Below are 18006 nucleotides of genomic sequence, written 5' to 3'. Positions count from 1 at the left end.
ATCACTTCTAAAGGGGGGAGCAGGTATGCACGGACTTTCTGCCTGGTTTCCACTGTCTGTTCTGAAGATCATCCCCATGTCTGGAGCAGCAGAATTACGGCAGTGGGAAGCTGTGGTCTAGTCACCACTGGGCCTCAAATCTGGCATGTGATAAACACTTGGAGCCCTGCAATGCTCAGAGCTGTGATTTTGCATCCAAGGTCTATGTTAATTTGTCCCAAATCTAGTCAGTCTAACTTCTGAACATGACTGCAGCTGGTGTTCCTAGAAGCTGGTTAGGGAGAGAGACTAAAGCCTCAGAGTGCCTCATCTGCAGGCACTGATTTAGGGCCCAACTCTGGGACTAACCCATGGATCTTATTTTTTAAAAAATTGATCTGATTGTTTAAGTAATGCTCCAAATATTAGATCATGAAGTACGAGAATAACTTGGGGAAATTAATGCCCTTACGTTATTTGAGATTTTTTAAAGGGATTAAAAAAATGAAAAGCCAAGTGTAAAAGAATAAAAATTGCGTTTTCTGGAGAAACTAACATACATGTCCAAGAAAGAATGCAGAATTCAATGAAGCAAGAGTTTTCCAGATAACTTGAGAACTGAGCTGAGAAAAGCAACCAAACTTCCTGAAGAAAGTGGCTTTGAAGTGATTTTCCCCCAACTAAATTATGCCACCATCTGAGTGGGAGAATTCAAAAGAAGGGTCAGTCAAAAAGATTCCCATGGAATGGCCTGCATCATTCATTCCTGCCTTATTTCCTGCTCCCATTTCAGTAGCCACCCTCCTAAGCTGTCCCCATCCTACTGTCTCCTCTAGCCCAAAGAGCAATTTCTGTAAGGTCGAGCACACTGGAATTTCAACAAAGATCAAACTATGTCTTTGAAATCTCCCACAAAATATGGCCAGCTTTTTCCACACAATTCTACCAAAACTTTCCAAATCTCAGGCTAGTGCCTCAGCTTTAATATTACTTCTCCTGCCTAGAATAGGAAATAACATCAATTTCAGGAATTATTGAGAAAGCTGGAAAATCTGGAATGAATGAAATAACTTGCAATCAGGACAAAAAGAAAAAAGTCCGACTTCAGAAACCATCTGGATGGAGCTAAAATTTAAGGCAACAATATTTATTGAAGAAAAGGAAAGTCTGAACTAATCTCTCACCCAAAACCTAACCACAGCCTCTGGACTCAACAGGGTCAGGATATTTTCCAATAGTATCAACACCACAACTGGAACTGGGAAGAACCATGACTGTCAAAGAAGACACTAATTTTCATTCCGTTTCCAATATAACTTTCACATCAAAGTGATACTTACACTTCAATAAAATCTTTTGATCTTTGTGATGCTTAACTGAATAGAATCATCACATCTTCAGAGCTGTGCACAATGAGAACCTAAATTCTGAATGTTCGTTGCTGGAGAGATTGCTTGCTATTTTTATTCTAGTTACTTTGTGATATAAGAAGAAAGTTGAATTTACTCTGTTGAAACCAAAAGAAATGTTGTTTAAAGGTATGGCAAGATATACACATAAAATATGATCTTAATGGAACACATACAACAGTCTTCACAGTAACCTGATGAGTTCCAGAAGTGGACTTGATACAATACAGCAAAAGCAACCATCCTGGTAAATGCATTATGCCAAAACTGCAGAACTGTTTCAGAGGTAGGTTTCAAGAAATAAAAAATCTGACAAAAAAAAAATAGGAAGGAAAAACACAATGTATGCACTGAGCAAATGGAGGTAGCGTTAGAGAATGAAATGATTTAGTAAAAAGCACAATAAGTCTTGCAGGTCTGCATGCTGAAGTTTCTATGCCTGCGCTCCTGAGCTGTGATGTGCAAACCACCACGAGGCAGCAAATCTTTGGTGGCTGCCCGCTGTCAGCTGGCTGGCTATTGCCTTTCTCATCCCGGTCTGTTACATTACACTGAAGATGTATTTAATGGAAGTCAGACTAAAAAAAAAAACTGCTATCATTGCTACAGAGATATTTACAGAACTGCACGTGGAAAATAAATCAGATAAAGGGCAAAGAGTAAAAACTTGTTTCAGCTCTCCACCTATATTGAGATACAGAGATGTCCATGTTAAAAAAAAATAATAATAAAAAAGAAAAAAGAAAAAAGAAAGGATCTCTCTTTTGTCTGTTCAAAAATTTTCATTTGCAAAATTTGCACCAGCAAGCTTGAGCAGTCAACTGGAGACCAAACCACAGCTGATATATCAGTCAACGCAGCATTTAAAAAGAATTCACAAAGGAAAAAGTAATTTTGACTCCTGGCTTAAAGAAATTCCTGGCAAAGACAGAAACTATGCTCGACCCCCAAATAACCAAACACCCATCCACTGCATATGGAAATTATTCTGCCACCATTTTACTGCTCCAGCAGAGGTGGTGCATGGCCCTTTCGAAGCTTTGGCTGTTTTCAAAGGCTATTATTCTAAACGTTTTAATACTGGGAACTGCATGAAGCTGGCAATTACGGAATTAGAGTGCAGTGAGGGGAATGTCACTTTGAAATCATTTAGCTCAGTTCATTTCCTTTTCAAGCGCAATAGAAAGCAGATGGAGCAGGGAGGGCCAACATGCCACAGAAGAACTCCCCAGGCCTTGGCCAGCACTCTCCTCCCCAAGACTAACAGAGGGGTCACCAAATCCTCATAGAGATATTATCCTTTAGGAGACGCACATGCTAGTATTCAGCCAGGATCCTGGTCTTTGGAGCAAGTCGCCTTACTCCTAGGTTTGTCTTACATATTGAACATGAGATCTAAATTGCCAACAAGGTCAACAGGGACAAAAAGCTCATGCCGTAAGGTCAGTGCAGGGAAGCCAAAGAGAGGCCAGAGCAGCACAGCAGGAAGATTAAGTGCTTTGGGAAAGAGAGCCTTAAGAGAGAAAGAGGCCTCCAAACAGTTGTCCACTATGAAGAAAAGGCTGTTACCAAAAGAAAGCTTTGCCATATGCAGCAAGAGCTGGACAAGAAATTGTAAGCTTGATTTGCTGCAAGGATACATTGAGGTAAAAAATGAGTAGGAAAAAAAAAAAAAAAAAAACACGGAAGTTGAGTGCAAGGGGAGTGAAGCATTGCAGTCTCTGTTTGTAGTTGATGCTGCATCACTGGAGGTGTCTAGGAAGAGTTACAGGAATTTCTCCCAGGGACAATCTAGCTAAGTGCGATCTTGCCTCAGAGTGAGGGGATGACTTCCAGGGATCCTCTCCAGCACAACATCTCTTGGATAATTTAATAGAGCTTGTTACAGATTGTACTTCATGTTTCTTATACAGAGAAAGAGGGATTCCCCAAAGGAAAGTAATGTATTCTATGAGAAACAGATCCAAGTGCTGGAGTTGCAGTAGGGTCTAACAGAGACACTGGGACTTATGAGGTCCAAATCCATTCCCCACTGATGTATCAGGAGAGATATTCTGCTCTCAGTGTCTCCCTCTGAAATGTTACAGTGTTCAGGACATAACTCCATGTCCCACTGCCCAGGACTGCTTGGACCAAACAGCAATTGGAGTGAGCTCCAGCCCTATGGAGATGGGTCTCTGCACAGCTCCGGTTCAAGCCACACGTTGCGCTCAACCTTTGTTTGCCCCACAGCACAAGCAAGCGTATTAAAAGCAGGCCATGTTTAAAGCTTTCCAGCTGCTGTTGTCCAAAAGGCAGACAGCAGTATTCTGATCACCACTGCTTCTTCTGATTTCACCACTGCTGAACCTGTTCCTTGTGCTCATCCTTTGATACTATTTCACACATGTCAACAAATCTGCCTTATTCTTCAAAAAAATGGACAGTTACTCAAGGGATTGTGTCAAATGAGCAGATGTGTTTCTCAAGGACCTCCAAAGCACAGACAAGACTGATATCAAAGAATAGCTGCCTAAAGTTGATGACACTGACATGAGATGCAGTGCCATCTGTTTTCCATGCCCGTCTCTTCATGCTGCCAAGGAGATGTTGGATCCAGAAACCATGTGCCCCATGAGACTAGTTTGTGCTGTGCCCCTAAAATTACCCTCAATAGAGACAACACTTCCAGATGCATCAGGCCAGCTTCAAGACTCCCTGCATTACACATCAGCATTTCCCTTTCAAGAAATCTATAGTGACGGAGGAGACTGTTGTTATCACCTTGAAGAATTTTACTACCCCCAGTTCTCACTAGTTGCCAGCAAACAGTTCAGGTATTAATGATTAAGTATTTATTTATTAATAATTTATTAATTATTAGGTATTAATGCCATAAGCAGGACTGTGATAGAGGTCTGTGAGATTGGCCAGCTTGTCTCCTTATTAAACACCTGCACTGAAAATATCAGTAGGCTCGTGCAGATATGTATTCCATGTGCATTCTCTAGCTATTCAGACAAACTAATGAAACTCCACAGTATCCTCCACAAATACCACAGTCAAAGAGATTGTCACTCTTCACTTTTCTAAGCCCTAAGCAAAAGACCCAGAGAGAAGCAACAAGTATATTCCAGGTTTCAAAAAGGCAGATAACTGCAAAAGGGTAGTTATCTGCAAAAGGGCAGTTATCTGAAGCTCTGCTGTGTGCCATGACAGCTGGGGTTCTTTTCCTACCTCAGATATTGGCAACCAAATGCTTTTTGGCACCTGGGCAGACTCTGCTTACTGCCTTCTGCAGTGAGTCAGGCTCCACCTCAAGACAAGCATGGGTCCGACTGCCTGCTTGCTCTCAGCCATGCATGTGTTCAGCTGGCTGACCATGGGATGACAAACCTGGCAGACAGACTGGACAGATCATTGTTACCTGCTGCCTCTTGCATAACACGTATCAGGCAGCATCAATGAGCCAGGTCACCAAAAAATCCATGCTGGAAGTTGCCTGTCTTCTCCTCTCTCCCCACATACCCCACACATGCAGTTTCCCTTTCCAGCACCACCTTCAGTCACACAGAATGTACACAAATTTCTTTCCATCTCTGTTGCAGCCATCAGGAGTTTGATCCCCTCTCCAGATCAGGGAGGTAGCACCTGATATCAGTATATCCACATACAGATACTGGTATATTCATAAATCACCAAATCTCCAAGGGCCACGCCATGGCTATTACTCCCCCGGCTTTCTTCTTCCCACACACCTGTCTGGTTCTTTGAATTGTATCCCTACATTATCCCCCTCTTGTTAACCATTGCTCTACAGAGACCTGCCCACCCACCACCATGCAGAGAGGTCTGTCTGACTTACAACAAGCCATGCACATCCCAACAGCGCAGTGCTATTGCACACCAATCATTAAAAAAAAAAAAAAAAAAAAAAAAAAAAAAAAAAAAAAAACAAGACTTGCTGACCAACTTTTCCACAGCTGTGTCCTGATGAGGTCTGCAGGGTCAGCCTGCATGGCTGGTGCCTCAGCTGCTGCAACCAGTTGTCTCCTGGCATCCACCAGCCTCTTCAGTGGCCTCAGGTGTTTCTCCTGCACCATCCACACACCTGACAGATCCTGACTTTTGGATCTGGGCTTTTCTGTTTCAGGCCCCTCATGGGGTCAGGCCTGAGCATGGCCTGTGAGGGAAGGAGCAGCCTCATTGCTCAAGGAACCTGGCAGTGCCAGCCTGCAGGCTCACCTTACCCAAATAACCTCCACCTCTTCCCATCAGAATAGCTGATTCCTACCTCCCCTCTTGCTCCAAGGGCTGGAGCTCAGGGGACGGAGGGAGATACTCTCTCAAACTCTTGGAGAGCTGGTTGGCCTCTGGGGTTAGTCCAGGGAGGACCATGTTGGATGCAAGGTGTCAAATTTGGCATTTCACTTCTCCCTGGGGAGGTCCCAGGAGCTCCTGGATTTTGTTTTTAAGGGAACCTGTTGATTCAAATGGGATTCTAGAATCTCTTTCGCAATATGATGAAAGAAAGCAAAAAATAAGCAGACAGTGTAGATTCACCCTGCTTACACTTGGCTCATCTATGAAACTAAGGTAATGACTGATCTTCATGAAGAGGAGGAGTGTTTGAGAGGGTTAAAAAGAGGCAGGAATACGCTTGAACTCCAAAAGAAATATTAAAAATCCTTTTTCAAATATATGAATACGTATTAAGCAGAATAGACAATAATTGCATGGCTATTACACTGAGTTACTTAAACATGAACAGAGTGCTTAGAAAATTAATATATATAAAATTACTGCACTGGCATCTCAAATGATAAAGGGGCCTATTAGAAATTTCCTATACATAATTCTGCTGAACCCAAGGAAGGCTGACTAAAAGGTTGTAAATGTGCAGGAGGTGGCTTCTAAGAGAATTAAAAAAATATTTCTGTGCTCTGAAAATCAGCCTTGAGGATGTGACAACACAGGACAAATTCCTTTAGCTTCTCCTCTTCTGAGCAGTTTGGAGGAGGTGAGGCTGCCCCAGCAGCAGCAGCTTCTTGTGTACCCACCTAGACAAAGGAATATATATTTGTCCTATCTTGCTTCATTTCCATATGCATTATCCTCCTGTGGCTTTCTTGGCAGCTCTCCCACATTTGGTCCTGCATCCAACCACATCTGTGCACACACAGTGAGTTCCCAGGCTGATGCACTCACAGAAAACAGGCAACTCTGTCAGGATGCGCTAGGAGTTTCGTCCCTGCCCCAGGCAGCTTATGGGCTTGATCTCAGCAGGCTACAGCAGTGTTTGAGGCAGGCATGAAGAGAGAACAGAAGGAGATGGGCAAGTGAAAAGTAAGAAGTGAAAAGGCTCAGACAGCAGAGGCAGAGCGAGCTACATCTCCTGAAAATTCCTTGGAAAATTAGAAAAAGAAAAAAAAAGTTTCTCCCTGTGAAAGGGACATGTATGGCTTACAGGGTCATGTGTGTAAAGCCCATGCATGTGTGTGTGCAGCTGGTGGTGTGGTAGATGTACATGCACACTCGTGTGAGTAGTTATAACCTTCTGGTTCCATTTTAATGCCATATAAAAAGTAAAGCAGGTGATAAAATATACAAATGTGTGTGTGGAAACTAGCATAACAGAATGAACTTGAATAGAATCAATTCAATTATTTGCATTTAAAGAATGTATTAGATTAGATAGAGATAGGTGCAAGTTAGTAAATACAGCAGACAGAAGCACCCAAGAGTATTCAGTGAAATCAACACTCATGTAAAATGGCAACATCCTGGACTAAACACCTCGTTAAGAGTGTTTGAATCCCCAGCAGCTGTGGCAAAATGCATTTATTTGCAAATGTTACTGGTGGATAAGCAGTATTATCTTGCTATCATTGCTATTTATGGCAGCAACCATAAGATCCTAGTTGCTTTCCAAACATATTGTTCTCCAAAGAGCTTGATACAACTCTTATGTGGTTGTGTGTGTACAATTATTTTCTTCTGTAGTACTAGTTACTGTAGGCTTCAAAGTTCAAAAGGAGCCAAGGTGGGTGAAAACAGAGTTAAACCCAAGGTTTATAACTGCATAAAGGATATAAAAGCAACCCAATCCCCTTACTGTAAGCACCTTTATCCACCAGACAATAAGATTTTTAATGTTGAAAATCATGTTTGACTTTGAATTCGTACTTGAATTTGTAAAAAAAACAGTGAAGTATTCTGTGTTTGCACTAACAATTTTATTTTTTTTATTACTGTTACAGTTTTTGTGGGCAATAAAATCATCAAATACTTCTGGGAATAAAAAGTAATAAGAGAAAGCTTAGAGATTTAGAGAATAATATTTCAGGAATTTTGCCTCAGATAACCAGGTCTTTTATTTTTGTTGGTGCACCTAGAGTATGTACAAGGAAAAACACTGGTGTTTTGTCAAATAAAAAGAAGTATCTTTCTCATTAGGACTGTATTTATCACAATTTGAAACGTTCTACAAATCAATGCCCTTATTTGTCATTTTAATTCAACATAATAATAGCTGTCAAAACTGCTCACTTTGCTTGCTAGTGACAAATTTACTGAAGTTTTGTAGCATGAGCCAAATTGCATAGCACCAGATCCTCCAGCTTTTATTTCCCTCTGCTCTAGGCAGTATTCCTACTGGTTTCTGTGTGAGTTTTGCCCGAATAAGGGCTGAAAGTTTCAATTTTGAACATCAGTCTGTTTTAGAAATAAAGAGTCACAGAAATCCCATTTACAAAGCATGTTGGGTGACGGGAATGGTGCTGCTTGCAAATTTTATCTCTGAAATGCCAAGTTCATTTCTTACAGATTATTGCAAAATACAAACTAACTACATCCTTGACGAAATTCCCTTGAGGTCCATGAGGTCACCCCCAAGATTAAACAGTGCCTGACCTTTTGCGTACAGAGCTCAGAAGCACTGTATTATGATGCCTACTTTGCTTTCAGAGATGTTAGTCTGTTCCACTAAAAACAAAGATTTTAGATCTCGTCCCTCATGGGAATAGCTTTGATGAAGGAAGCAACTCTCTGTTATTACCTTGTCTGGAGACTCTACAGCACCATGCTGTATTCTTCTGGCAAAAGAGACAAAACAGGTAAAGCTATCAGTTGAGGGAAGTGTTGAGTAATGGCTACATTGTCCGTCATTTAAAATGATATTCTGATGCATTAAGTAAGGGAAACATGTCGGGAGTTTTGTGTTGGGAATACACGGAGTGGCAGGTCATGTGAAAGGCATTTGTGACAATGGTTTGGGCAAAATTCTTGAGTCCTCTGCTCCTTTTAGTCTTTTCTACACTACTTACTTGTCCTGAGATTTGGAGAAGGCTTTTATGGTAAAGTCTATAAACTGGAGTCCCTCATCTAACTGCTCCACCACTGGTTTTCTGCATCTGTGAAGAAGAGATTGTAGCAGTTTATCATGTCAAAACACTTTTATAGCCTCAGATAAAAGCTGCTAAGTATTAGCAGCTGTAGTGGACAGTCAATGCATCTTTTTCCCTGTTTGAAGAAGTACCATAGATTGTTTGATGAGGATGTGTTATACATGTGTAAATAAACATGACTGTGTAGATGCTGGGGCTTGGTAAGACCAAAGAATATGAAAAACAAGATGAAATCTATTGAGTGTAGCTCCTCTTACTGAAGCCCTTATGGCAGCTGACTGGAGGGACTCCTCCCTGAGTTTTTACTCAGAGAATTATTTCTAACTTGGCATCCTGAAGTCAGACCTGGCTTCCAGCTTAAAAAAAAAAAAAAAAAAAAAAAAGCAGAAAATTAGGCAAACGCACACTAGCCTCCTTCAAGCATTCAGGGTATTGTGCATGTGATAAAGAGTTGGATAAAACAGTGGCAAAAGTCTGCTATCTTCCAAGGCCCAGGAAAATAAACCACAAAGGCAATTCAACAAAGTCCCCTTTGTTCCTGAATAGAACCAACAAAATGAAAGGAATCTGGTGGAAGAGAGAAGGCAAGAAAAGGTCTGCTGCAGGCAGCGAGTACAGACAGAATCATCTTTGCCGGCTCCTCTGACAGAGCAAGTGCATGATTATCACATGAGCCTCTCAAAGACGGGAATTAAAGGGGCTGTCACATCACTTAAGCTGCACTGAGGTCATAGGAGTTCGGACTAACCGAGGTCAGCCACACGCAGCCTGGAAAGTAAGGGTCTCTTTTTTTCTAAGCAACAATTGTTCAGTTTGATAAAAATAGATGCCTGAAGCCTGTGAAGGCTTATAAAGCTGTCCCTTCAGGCTGGATTCCCACAAAGTGCAGTATATCATCAGAAGAGCTCTGAAAAAAACAGAACCACAATGAGCGCAATCAGATGGTCAATAGAAACAAGCACACAGGGCAAAACACAGAGGAGAAGTCACCATCTCTCTGTTACCCCCTAAAGGACCAAGGGAATACATAATAAGTCTAAAATATAGGTACATAAGTATAATAAAATCCAAATGTAAACATGGGTCAACAACGTGACTGTGGGGCAGCCTGATATTTGCAGATCTCTGCATCTCTTCTGTACATGTATTCATGGATCATGTTCCAGATATAGATCTCTTCTCACAGGTTGCCAGTGATGCCAGGGCTACCGAAGAATGTCCTTGTGCTAAAAATAATACCTATTCTCTCTCGTGCCCTCTGTCCTCTTTTGGATTCCACTTCACGTGATTCAGCTCCAAGAGGAGCACTGACCTCTTCTCACCAGGAATATCAAACATCTCCACAGCTTTGATGAGCCTTTTGCTGAAAGTGGAAAAAGGAGAAATGTACACATCAGTTATGTAGCCGTGTGCTGGATGTGCCTGCATACATCCTGAGACTCTTCTGTTTGAAAGCAAAACTGATATTCCTCTCCTTCAGTGTGCAGGCACAGAAAAGCATCTTTTTTTTTTTTTTTTTTTTTCATAGACTGTGGATCAGGTCAACAGAAAAAATTATTCTGCATATAACCAAGCTCAAGATGCCACTATGCTTTTGCATTCCACAGCACAGATTAAGTAATTGTCTCCGCCCAGAAAACTCATACCTTTGTATTCCCCGTTTCTGAATCAGGATTTTCCACCTTGAGTTTGTTTGTGGCAACAATACCAAGGTTGTAAAATACCTTCTACAAATAAAGTCTTGTCCCCGCCTTCATTCCTCAGATTGTAATACTGCATCTTCCTGGTAAACAAACTAAATCTGTTGTGATATAGACAGAATAAACATAATAGGATTTTCAAGCATCACGCTGTCACACTTTTTTGTGGACAGGGGAGTCAGTAAAATAAATCCTGAGATCAGACCAAAGACAGAAGACTTCAGGACCCCCACAACATTTTTACAGATAGTTTCAGTTTAAGCTGATAGCAGAGAATGCATCTGAGAAAACAAGTTCTTAGGTAAGCTCAATTCTCTTTTACAACCAGGTAATGACTACATGTTTACCTGTCCTTGAGGGTTGAGCCTCTACTGCAGCTTATCAAATGCAGAGGGACTCCCATTGTCCTTAGTGAGGTCTGGGTCAGAAGTCAAACTGAAAACTCAAAATGCTCCTCCTGTGCTTCATCATTTGACAGGCTTTAGAACAGAACTGATGTTCAATCTCCAGTGTTCTGTAACACACAGCAATGTAATTTATCCCTGGAAGTCTTCAAAAGACGTTTAGATGTAGAGCTTAGGGATATGGTTTAGTGGGGACTGTTAGTGTTAGGTTAGAGGTTGGACTCGATGATCTTGAGGTCTCTTCCAACCTAGAAATTCTGTGATTCTGTGATTCTGTAATGGTCCTGGGCAACCTGCTCTAGGTGGCCCTGCTTGAGCAGGGGTGTTGGGCCAGATGATCTCCAGAAGTTACTTCCAACTTCAAACATTCTGTGAATAGCAGATAAATGATATTTTTATTAATTTATGTTATTTTATATGAATTTTACTTCACTTTTCCTGCTGTATTGCAAAGCTTGAGACAGTGGTTGTGCTGTGTCCCTTTTCAGGTACAGAAGGAGATGCCAATGGCTGTTGTTAGTGTGTATGTGCACAGGTTTAGGCCTGGTGAAAGAAAACTCTCCCCACTGATGCTACCCTGCAAGTTCTAGAGAAGAAACACAGAATGAACTGCCAAAGCCGGCACTCTTGATGGTAGTGAAGGGAATAGGTAAATCCTCAGAAAGTGGAATTTGGGCTTTCTGGTGCAGCAGGCATACTGCATGCTTTGTGGTGGGGAGGAAGATGAGGAGCAGGCACTCCAATCATGTACAGCCTATGGGAGGTGAGGGGCTTGTGCTCAAGGACCTGGAAATGTTCATTACTGACCTCCTGGTCATTGAAAAAGCTGCAATCCACCAAGCAGCAGGATTCTCTGTCAAGCATTCTTTACTGAAAATATTCTGGTTTTCTCCATAAGAAAATTTATTCTTGTATCTCCAGAGTGATGGGGAGTAATGGGGAGTTCAGTTTCTGTGTGTTGTCACCAGCTCCTCATCTCAGCATGTCTTGCTGGTAACTTACCCACCCATTGCAATAAAGCACCCTTAGTCTTTCACACCATGTTAAAGAAAATAATCATCAGAGTACTTAAACTATGTTTGGCTTGAGTTCAGTTTTCAATTGAGCTCAGTAGTAAAACAAAACCCTAGTAGTTCTACTTCACCACAGCTAGCCTTGCTCAATGTCTAGTGTTAAGATAAATTATGTTTTCCAGTGTATAGGATGAAATAGGAAGAGTTGCTATAACAGCGGGATGAATTTGTCAAATACTATGTACATTAGGCATCAAACTTTTGTTCCCATAGAAGGAAGGATTTTGAAAGGAGATAACCAAGTTGATCCTGGAGATATATCACCTGGGGCCATGATTCAAGATCCATGTAGCCTCACTTAGTGCAAAGTATATCACTTTCTCTAACAGCCCTTAACTCAGAAATTGACAGAATTATTCTTTTTTCTTCTGAATAATATATGACCAATTTCAGTTCTACAACTTCATTTTCAGTCATCTCTGTTCATTGTTCTTTTATTCCCAGTATTCTTTGGCATGGCTTAAGAACTACTGAAGTATTAAATAGCTGTTTAAAAGTAATAGCTATAACTATTTACAGTAGACATACATAGAAGATGACTAAATGGGTCATTACCTTTACAAGAAAAGTGTTTATGGAGAAGGACTTAAGAGAAACAAGATTAAAGATCCAAGTTTTCCATTATTCTCTGTGTTTAAAAGGAGAAAGCAGAGTGGGCTTGCAAAGTCAAGTGCAGGGTAAGAATATTTTGAGTCTAATAAAAAGATAAGAGTACTGTTAGGGAGAAATTGCAAGTTGCTCGTCCCTTGAGAAAGTCAAGCCAGAGCTGCTTAGGTAGGGATTCTTGGCTTTAACACACCAACTATGAACAATTTTTTGTGATCTCAAATGATAACAAAATGCTAGTTGTGGAAGACTGTATTTTCCATTCAGATGGAGAAAGGAGGGGGAAAGGTATAAGATGGAGTGTTTCTTTTCCCTTGAGATCCATCCAAGATCTTAAGAAATCAATGGAAATCTTTCCATTGAGTTCAATGCACTCTGGATCACATTGGTTTAGAGCTTGCTTTGTTGTCAAGCACTCCTTCCCCACTATGTTGCTCAATTTGCTTTCTGCTGATGTTAGGATCTTTTTTTCCAAATATTAATAAATCTGTATAATCTTTGGCCTCTAGCTGAGCCTTTCTTCTGTGGCACACTGTTTCACTGCATGCGTGACTGCATGGTTGAGAGTTGCTCTGGAAATTACTCATAAAAATGAATTGCCTGATCATACCACAATTGTCAATATGTGTAGGTTGCAGCATCCCCCCTGTGGGCCATTGTAGCAGATCATAAAATCTCATTTCCAGGAAAGTTTCAAAACTTTTATTTTCTAAGGAACATTAATTATCAGAGTCCAGATGACCTGTCCCATTTCTCCATCCACTTCCTCTCTTTTTTTCCTCATCAGATGTGGTAGTTTGGAGGCAACAGATCACATGTCAGGCTCCTGGTTTTATGCCTCTGGTTTCATATCAATGTCAGCCACAGTGTCTAAAAACAGCAAGACTCATGAGCCTAATGCCCAAACCAATATTTGTATGTGACCATTTCCCCATTGTTAAACTTTTGTAACAACAGCTGATTTACAAGTCTGACACTTATGCAGACATATGCTTTGGTACTCTACAGGCTTCCCAAGACTCGTGCCCTCCAGCACTGCTTGTTGACCTCTTCTTCTAACACAGGACTTTGAGGCATCATCACAATGGCCAAACCACTGTGGACCTACATGGTTGTGAAAACACTAGTCATACCCCCATCTGAGTTTCCAGTGATGCATTTTTTTCGCTGACAAATTATATTCTGTTGAGTCAGAACTTTTTGCAGGTACTTACCAGTTCTTATGAAGCTCTTACCTAGGGAAGGTTCTCATGCCCAGGATGAGACTTGAAATACATCAAAGAGCATGACAACTGTCACCCCTCCTAAATAATCATCCTGTGATCAAGGCACTTACTGGTGACACGGGAATCCAGATTTCAAGTGTCTGTTCTGCAAGACATCTGAATGTCAGAATCCTGCATCTCAGGAAAGCTTTCTGGCCACCAAACTATCGCTTATTCTGAACAGCTTCCTCAGTCTCTCCTGTTGGACCCGTTTCACTTTGTATAAATAATTAAACATTAATTGGAACAAGGACTTGAACTTAGACTGCCCATTGGACTGTTGCATTGGTCTTTCTCCAGGCCAGTGAGTAGATAACTGTTTGTACAAACTTGGTAAGTTGCAGAGCAACAGAAGGAGTTGAGGGAGTCCCAAAACCTCAAAAAGAAAAGCCCAAAGACTTGTGGCAAATTCATTTAGTAAGCTACAGGACACCTGTTTTACAGTCCTGGACCTGAATGAAGCAGAACAAGAAATATTAGCTGTTCTAGGGAAGGTTTTGTCAAATTTCCAAAGGTCATGCTTCCATCACATTTTAAAGAGAGATATTTAAAAGTCCCATTTTTTTTTTCTTGAAGTGAAAAGAAGTTCCTGTAGCTACCCAATCCTCTAACAAATCTTCTGCATTAGGATGAAGACATGAAGCGTCTTCAGTATCATGATAGCTTGATTCTTAAAAGTTTCTAAAATCTCTGGCCTAGACATGAAGAATCTCACCATTCCAGCTCTGAGTGGAGTGATTTTTTCCTCCAACACTCTCCTCAGCTTTGCTGGTATTCTTCAAATGATAATTTAGTCTACTTACATATTATCTTCACATGGCAAATATGACATTTAGTCATATATAGTCATACAGAAAGATAAATGAAAGTAATCAGAAAAGTTCAGTGGTTAGTGTAAACTACCATAAAAAATAATATAGAAGGTAATAGATGTGTACTCTGAGGGTGACAGAGCACTGGGACAGGTTGCCCAGAGAGGTTGTGGAGTCTCCTTCTCTGAAGATATTCAAAACCTGCCTGCATTCCATCCTATGCAATGTGTTCTAGGTGATCCTGCTCGGCAGGGGGGTTGGACTAGATGACCTTCAGAGGTCCCTTCTAACCTCAGCCATTCTGTGTGATTCTGCGATTCTAAGTAAAAGAAGAACAAGAGAGGTTGAGTTCTAATCGTTTTACCTGCCTGGTAGATAATGTTCTGTAATTACTTTAATGTTTATGTTTGGTGGTCAAATACATTTATTTTCAAACAGCTTTTTGATAAAGTTTAGGAATTAAAATCCATGTTTTACATAGCAAACTATCTCTAAGTAGCTTTGATATCAACAAGTTGGTATTCCTGTAGACCATGCAAGATTCTGCTTTTTCTTTAATGTCATGTAATACTTCATTTTCATAAGCACTTACATAAATTCAATTAAGAGTTAACCAACTAAAATATACAAATATGCGGGAGGTTTTATAAAGAACTAAAACTTCAAAAGGAGCTGGTTTAGGAGTCATGACCTTATTTTTTGCAATAACTTATGCATCATGAACTTACGTAATTGGCAAAAGATAACATATCACACTCTCAGTTTTATGTCCTTGGTTTGACAACAGTGTCAATTGAAGTATTTGCTAACTGCAGAACTATTGGAGCCTCATAGCTGAAAATGTTTTCATTCCAAAGCTGGTGTTCATACCAAATCATTTCCCCTTTATTGTTCTTTTTTAACATTATTAAATTCAGTGTCAGAAATGGATAGGAGTATTCAGTATTCAGATAATCTTAGACACCAAAAATGTTTCTGAACACTAGTTATCCTAGTGAAATAGAAATATCTGAGAATTAAAAATGTTTTTTTTCTAATTAAAATGTCATCAGAAAGTACAAAAGCACACACATGAAGTGAACTCAGAATCTTTAAATGTTATCCCTTGACTGGGAGTCAATGGGAGTGACCTGGATTTTAGAGCACTCTCACAGGGTAAGTTTGAGTCTATTTCTTCCTTTTCCTACAAGTTGCTTTAAGCACCAGCCAAGACAGAAGGCTCAACTGGTCCTCTCTGTTGAAACTGGGTACCTGTACCATCCAGTGAAAACGTCAGTCATAGAAATCAGAATCATGGAATATCCGAGTGGAAGGGACCCACAAGGATCCTTTTGAGATACTAGGATCTTCAGAAGCTGCAACAGAAAATGCATAAATTAACAAAACATTACAGAAAAGAGAGGGGTCTAAAACAAACCTCAGTGTGTTAAGGTGCTTAACATCCATCTAAATTTGATAGCAATCTTTTGTCATTGAAGTGGCTTGCTTTCTTGAGGCAATCTGAGGCTTAGGACTGGGGCTTGTTTGTGTTTGGGCTATAAAATGTCTATTTGGGGGAGAGCAGTTTTTCTTTGAGTCGTTTAATAATGCACAATAATATACAACATAGAGGAAAAGAATGGCTACAATTTTGTTAATTTGCAGTTTTCTGAATGACCATAAATGAATGTCAGGAAAAAGCATATGCCACCAGTTCAGTAGATCATTTGCTATTTTATCTTGTCCGAAGCTGAATTTAAACTGACCAGAAGAGAAGCAGTTATACATCTTAAAATCTGGCAAACAGTAGATTATTGTTGCCAATGTAGATTATTTGGTGAAATCTACAGGTACCACTTTAATTCAATGCTATTGAAAAGTTTCAGTGTCTGGGAGAGTAAATTGGGACTCGCAGTTGTAAATAAACTTGGAGAAGTTATAAACAGCAGCCAGGGAAGACAAAAAAAATAGTCATAGTGAATAGCAGGAGAATGGACAAAAAATTAATTCTGGAAGAACTGAAACTGATATGCAGAAGAAAAAGGGACATGCATTCATCAGGTGGAAGACATTGGAGGCAATGCAGTACTGAAAGAAGTCACAATTATAGCATGAGGGACAGCAGTGTCACACATCAAGAAAATAAAGCTCTTTCAAGCTGTTATACAAAGGTCATCACTCCAAAACAGATATGATGGTGTAGTTTGGAACCAGGGGAAATTTGGCTTGAAGGAATGTCAAAAACTAACCAAATCCTTTCCTGTTTCTCTACATGGGAACTACTGTATCTAACTTACTCCCAAATTTTTCAGTAATAGTCTTCTCCAAAATGCAAAATTCTACTGGTCATCTTATTATGTTTCAGCGCACACAACAAAGCAGCCTCAGACTCACAGAGTTTCAGACAAAACTAAACCAGAATGTGTTCCAGGAGTGCATCTAATGAATTCTAACCAGTGCAGATATCCAGTTTGTTGGATCAGCCTAGAACTATTCCAAAATAAAGTTCTTACATTACACATAATCATGGATATTAAGCCCTCACTACCAACCTTTTTGCTCTACATCTCCTGTTTTGCATTCACTCCAGACTCTTATTAGGCCACACTACTTGCTAACATAGCTACAGCTGCTGGCAAACGCTTGAAGAACAGCAAAAGCTGTGATGGCCTGGAGGACCTGGTTTATTGGGAAAAAGCAGGCCAGACACACTAAAAGGGCAAAAGGATTTGTATAGCATCATTTTCCTTGGTCCCTGTGACATTAAACAGTTATGCTCATGCAGCTGTGCAGCCCTTTCTTTTATATCAGACCAGTGGCACCCCAGGCTGGTCAGCTCAAGGACACAAAAGTGAATTGCAATAGCTAACAATTGCATAGACTTTCAGAATGTAAGATTTTAATTTGGTATCTCAGAACATAACCAAGAATGAGGCATAATTAAGATAAGAAAAGAAAAAAAAATAAATACTTAATTTCAGAAGACAATGTACTGGCATGACATCTTTTAAACAATGGAACAGTCTCACAGACTCTCCCCAGTAATGGATCCTATTTGCTTGGTGCTTTTATAGCTAGACTGGCAAATGCTAGAAAACAGCCTGCAGGATATAATCTTGCCTTGGAAAGGGGTTGGGCTGGATGAACATTTCCATGTAAGCTTCCTCTCAATTCAGAGTAAAGTTCTGGAAGAAGGATCTCTTTCTTGCTTTGTATTTGCCATATGAAGCCCATATATGGAGCTCCTAGGTATAGCAACCTCAACAAATGCCATTAGAAGTCTTCGGATCTGACACAAACCTCCTTAGAGATGACTGGTACATCTCCACTGACCTGGGGACCCTCAGACTAGCCTTTTGATACAAAAATGAATGCATACATGCAAATGTGTGAG

The 18006-nt window shown here is 40.4% G+C and overlaps 1 protein-coding gene and 1 long non-coding RNA gene across 5 annotated transcripts in view; one reads left to right on the top strand and one right to left on the bottom strand.

The window, feature by feature from the left end:
- The window catches only part of LOC140002576 (uncharacterized), a 59602-nt gene that overhangs the window by 37447 nt on the left and 4149 nt on the right, over positions 1 to 18006 (top strand). The window contains exon 3 of one of the 2 annotated variants that reach the window (XR_011809501.1): positions 13565 to 15903. The exons of the other annotated variant lie outside the window; for it this stretch is intronic. This is a non-coding gene — a long non-coding RNA (uncharacterized lncRNA). Of the gene's footprint in view, positions 1 to 13564; positions 15904 to 18006 lie in introns of those variants that run through there. 2 annotated transcript variants of the gene reach the window in all.
- Positions 6610 to 18006, bottom strand: part of LOC106017475 (uncharacterized) — a 44239-nt gene continuing 32842 nt past the window's right edge. The window contains exons 1-3 of one of the 3 annotated variants that reach the window (XR_011809460.1): positions 15885 to 16378; positions 10821 to 11246; positions 6610 to 10136 (exon numbers count right to left, since the gene is read on the bottom strand). The gene's annotated coding sequence lies outside the window, so the exon portion shown is untranslated. Of the gene's footprint in view, positions 11247 to 15884; positions 16379 to 18006 lie in introns of those variants that run through there. The other 2 variants (XR_011809458.1, XR_011809457.1) reach the window with 2 other exon arrangements.

The sequence above is a fragment of the Anas platyrhynchos genome, chromosome 5 (assembly GCF_047663525.1).
Source record: "Anas platyrhynchos isolate ZD024472 breed Pekin duck chromosome 5, IASCAAS_PekinDuck_T2T, whole genome shotgun sequence".
Lineage (NCBI taxonomy): Eukaryota > Metazoa > Chordata > Aves > Anseriformes > Anatidae > Anas > Anas platyrhynchos.
The sequence above is the reverse complement of the archived record's forward strand: the minus strand, read 5'-3'. Positions and strand labels throughout refer to the sequence as shown.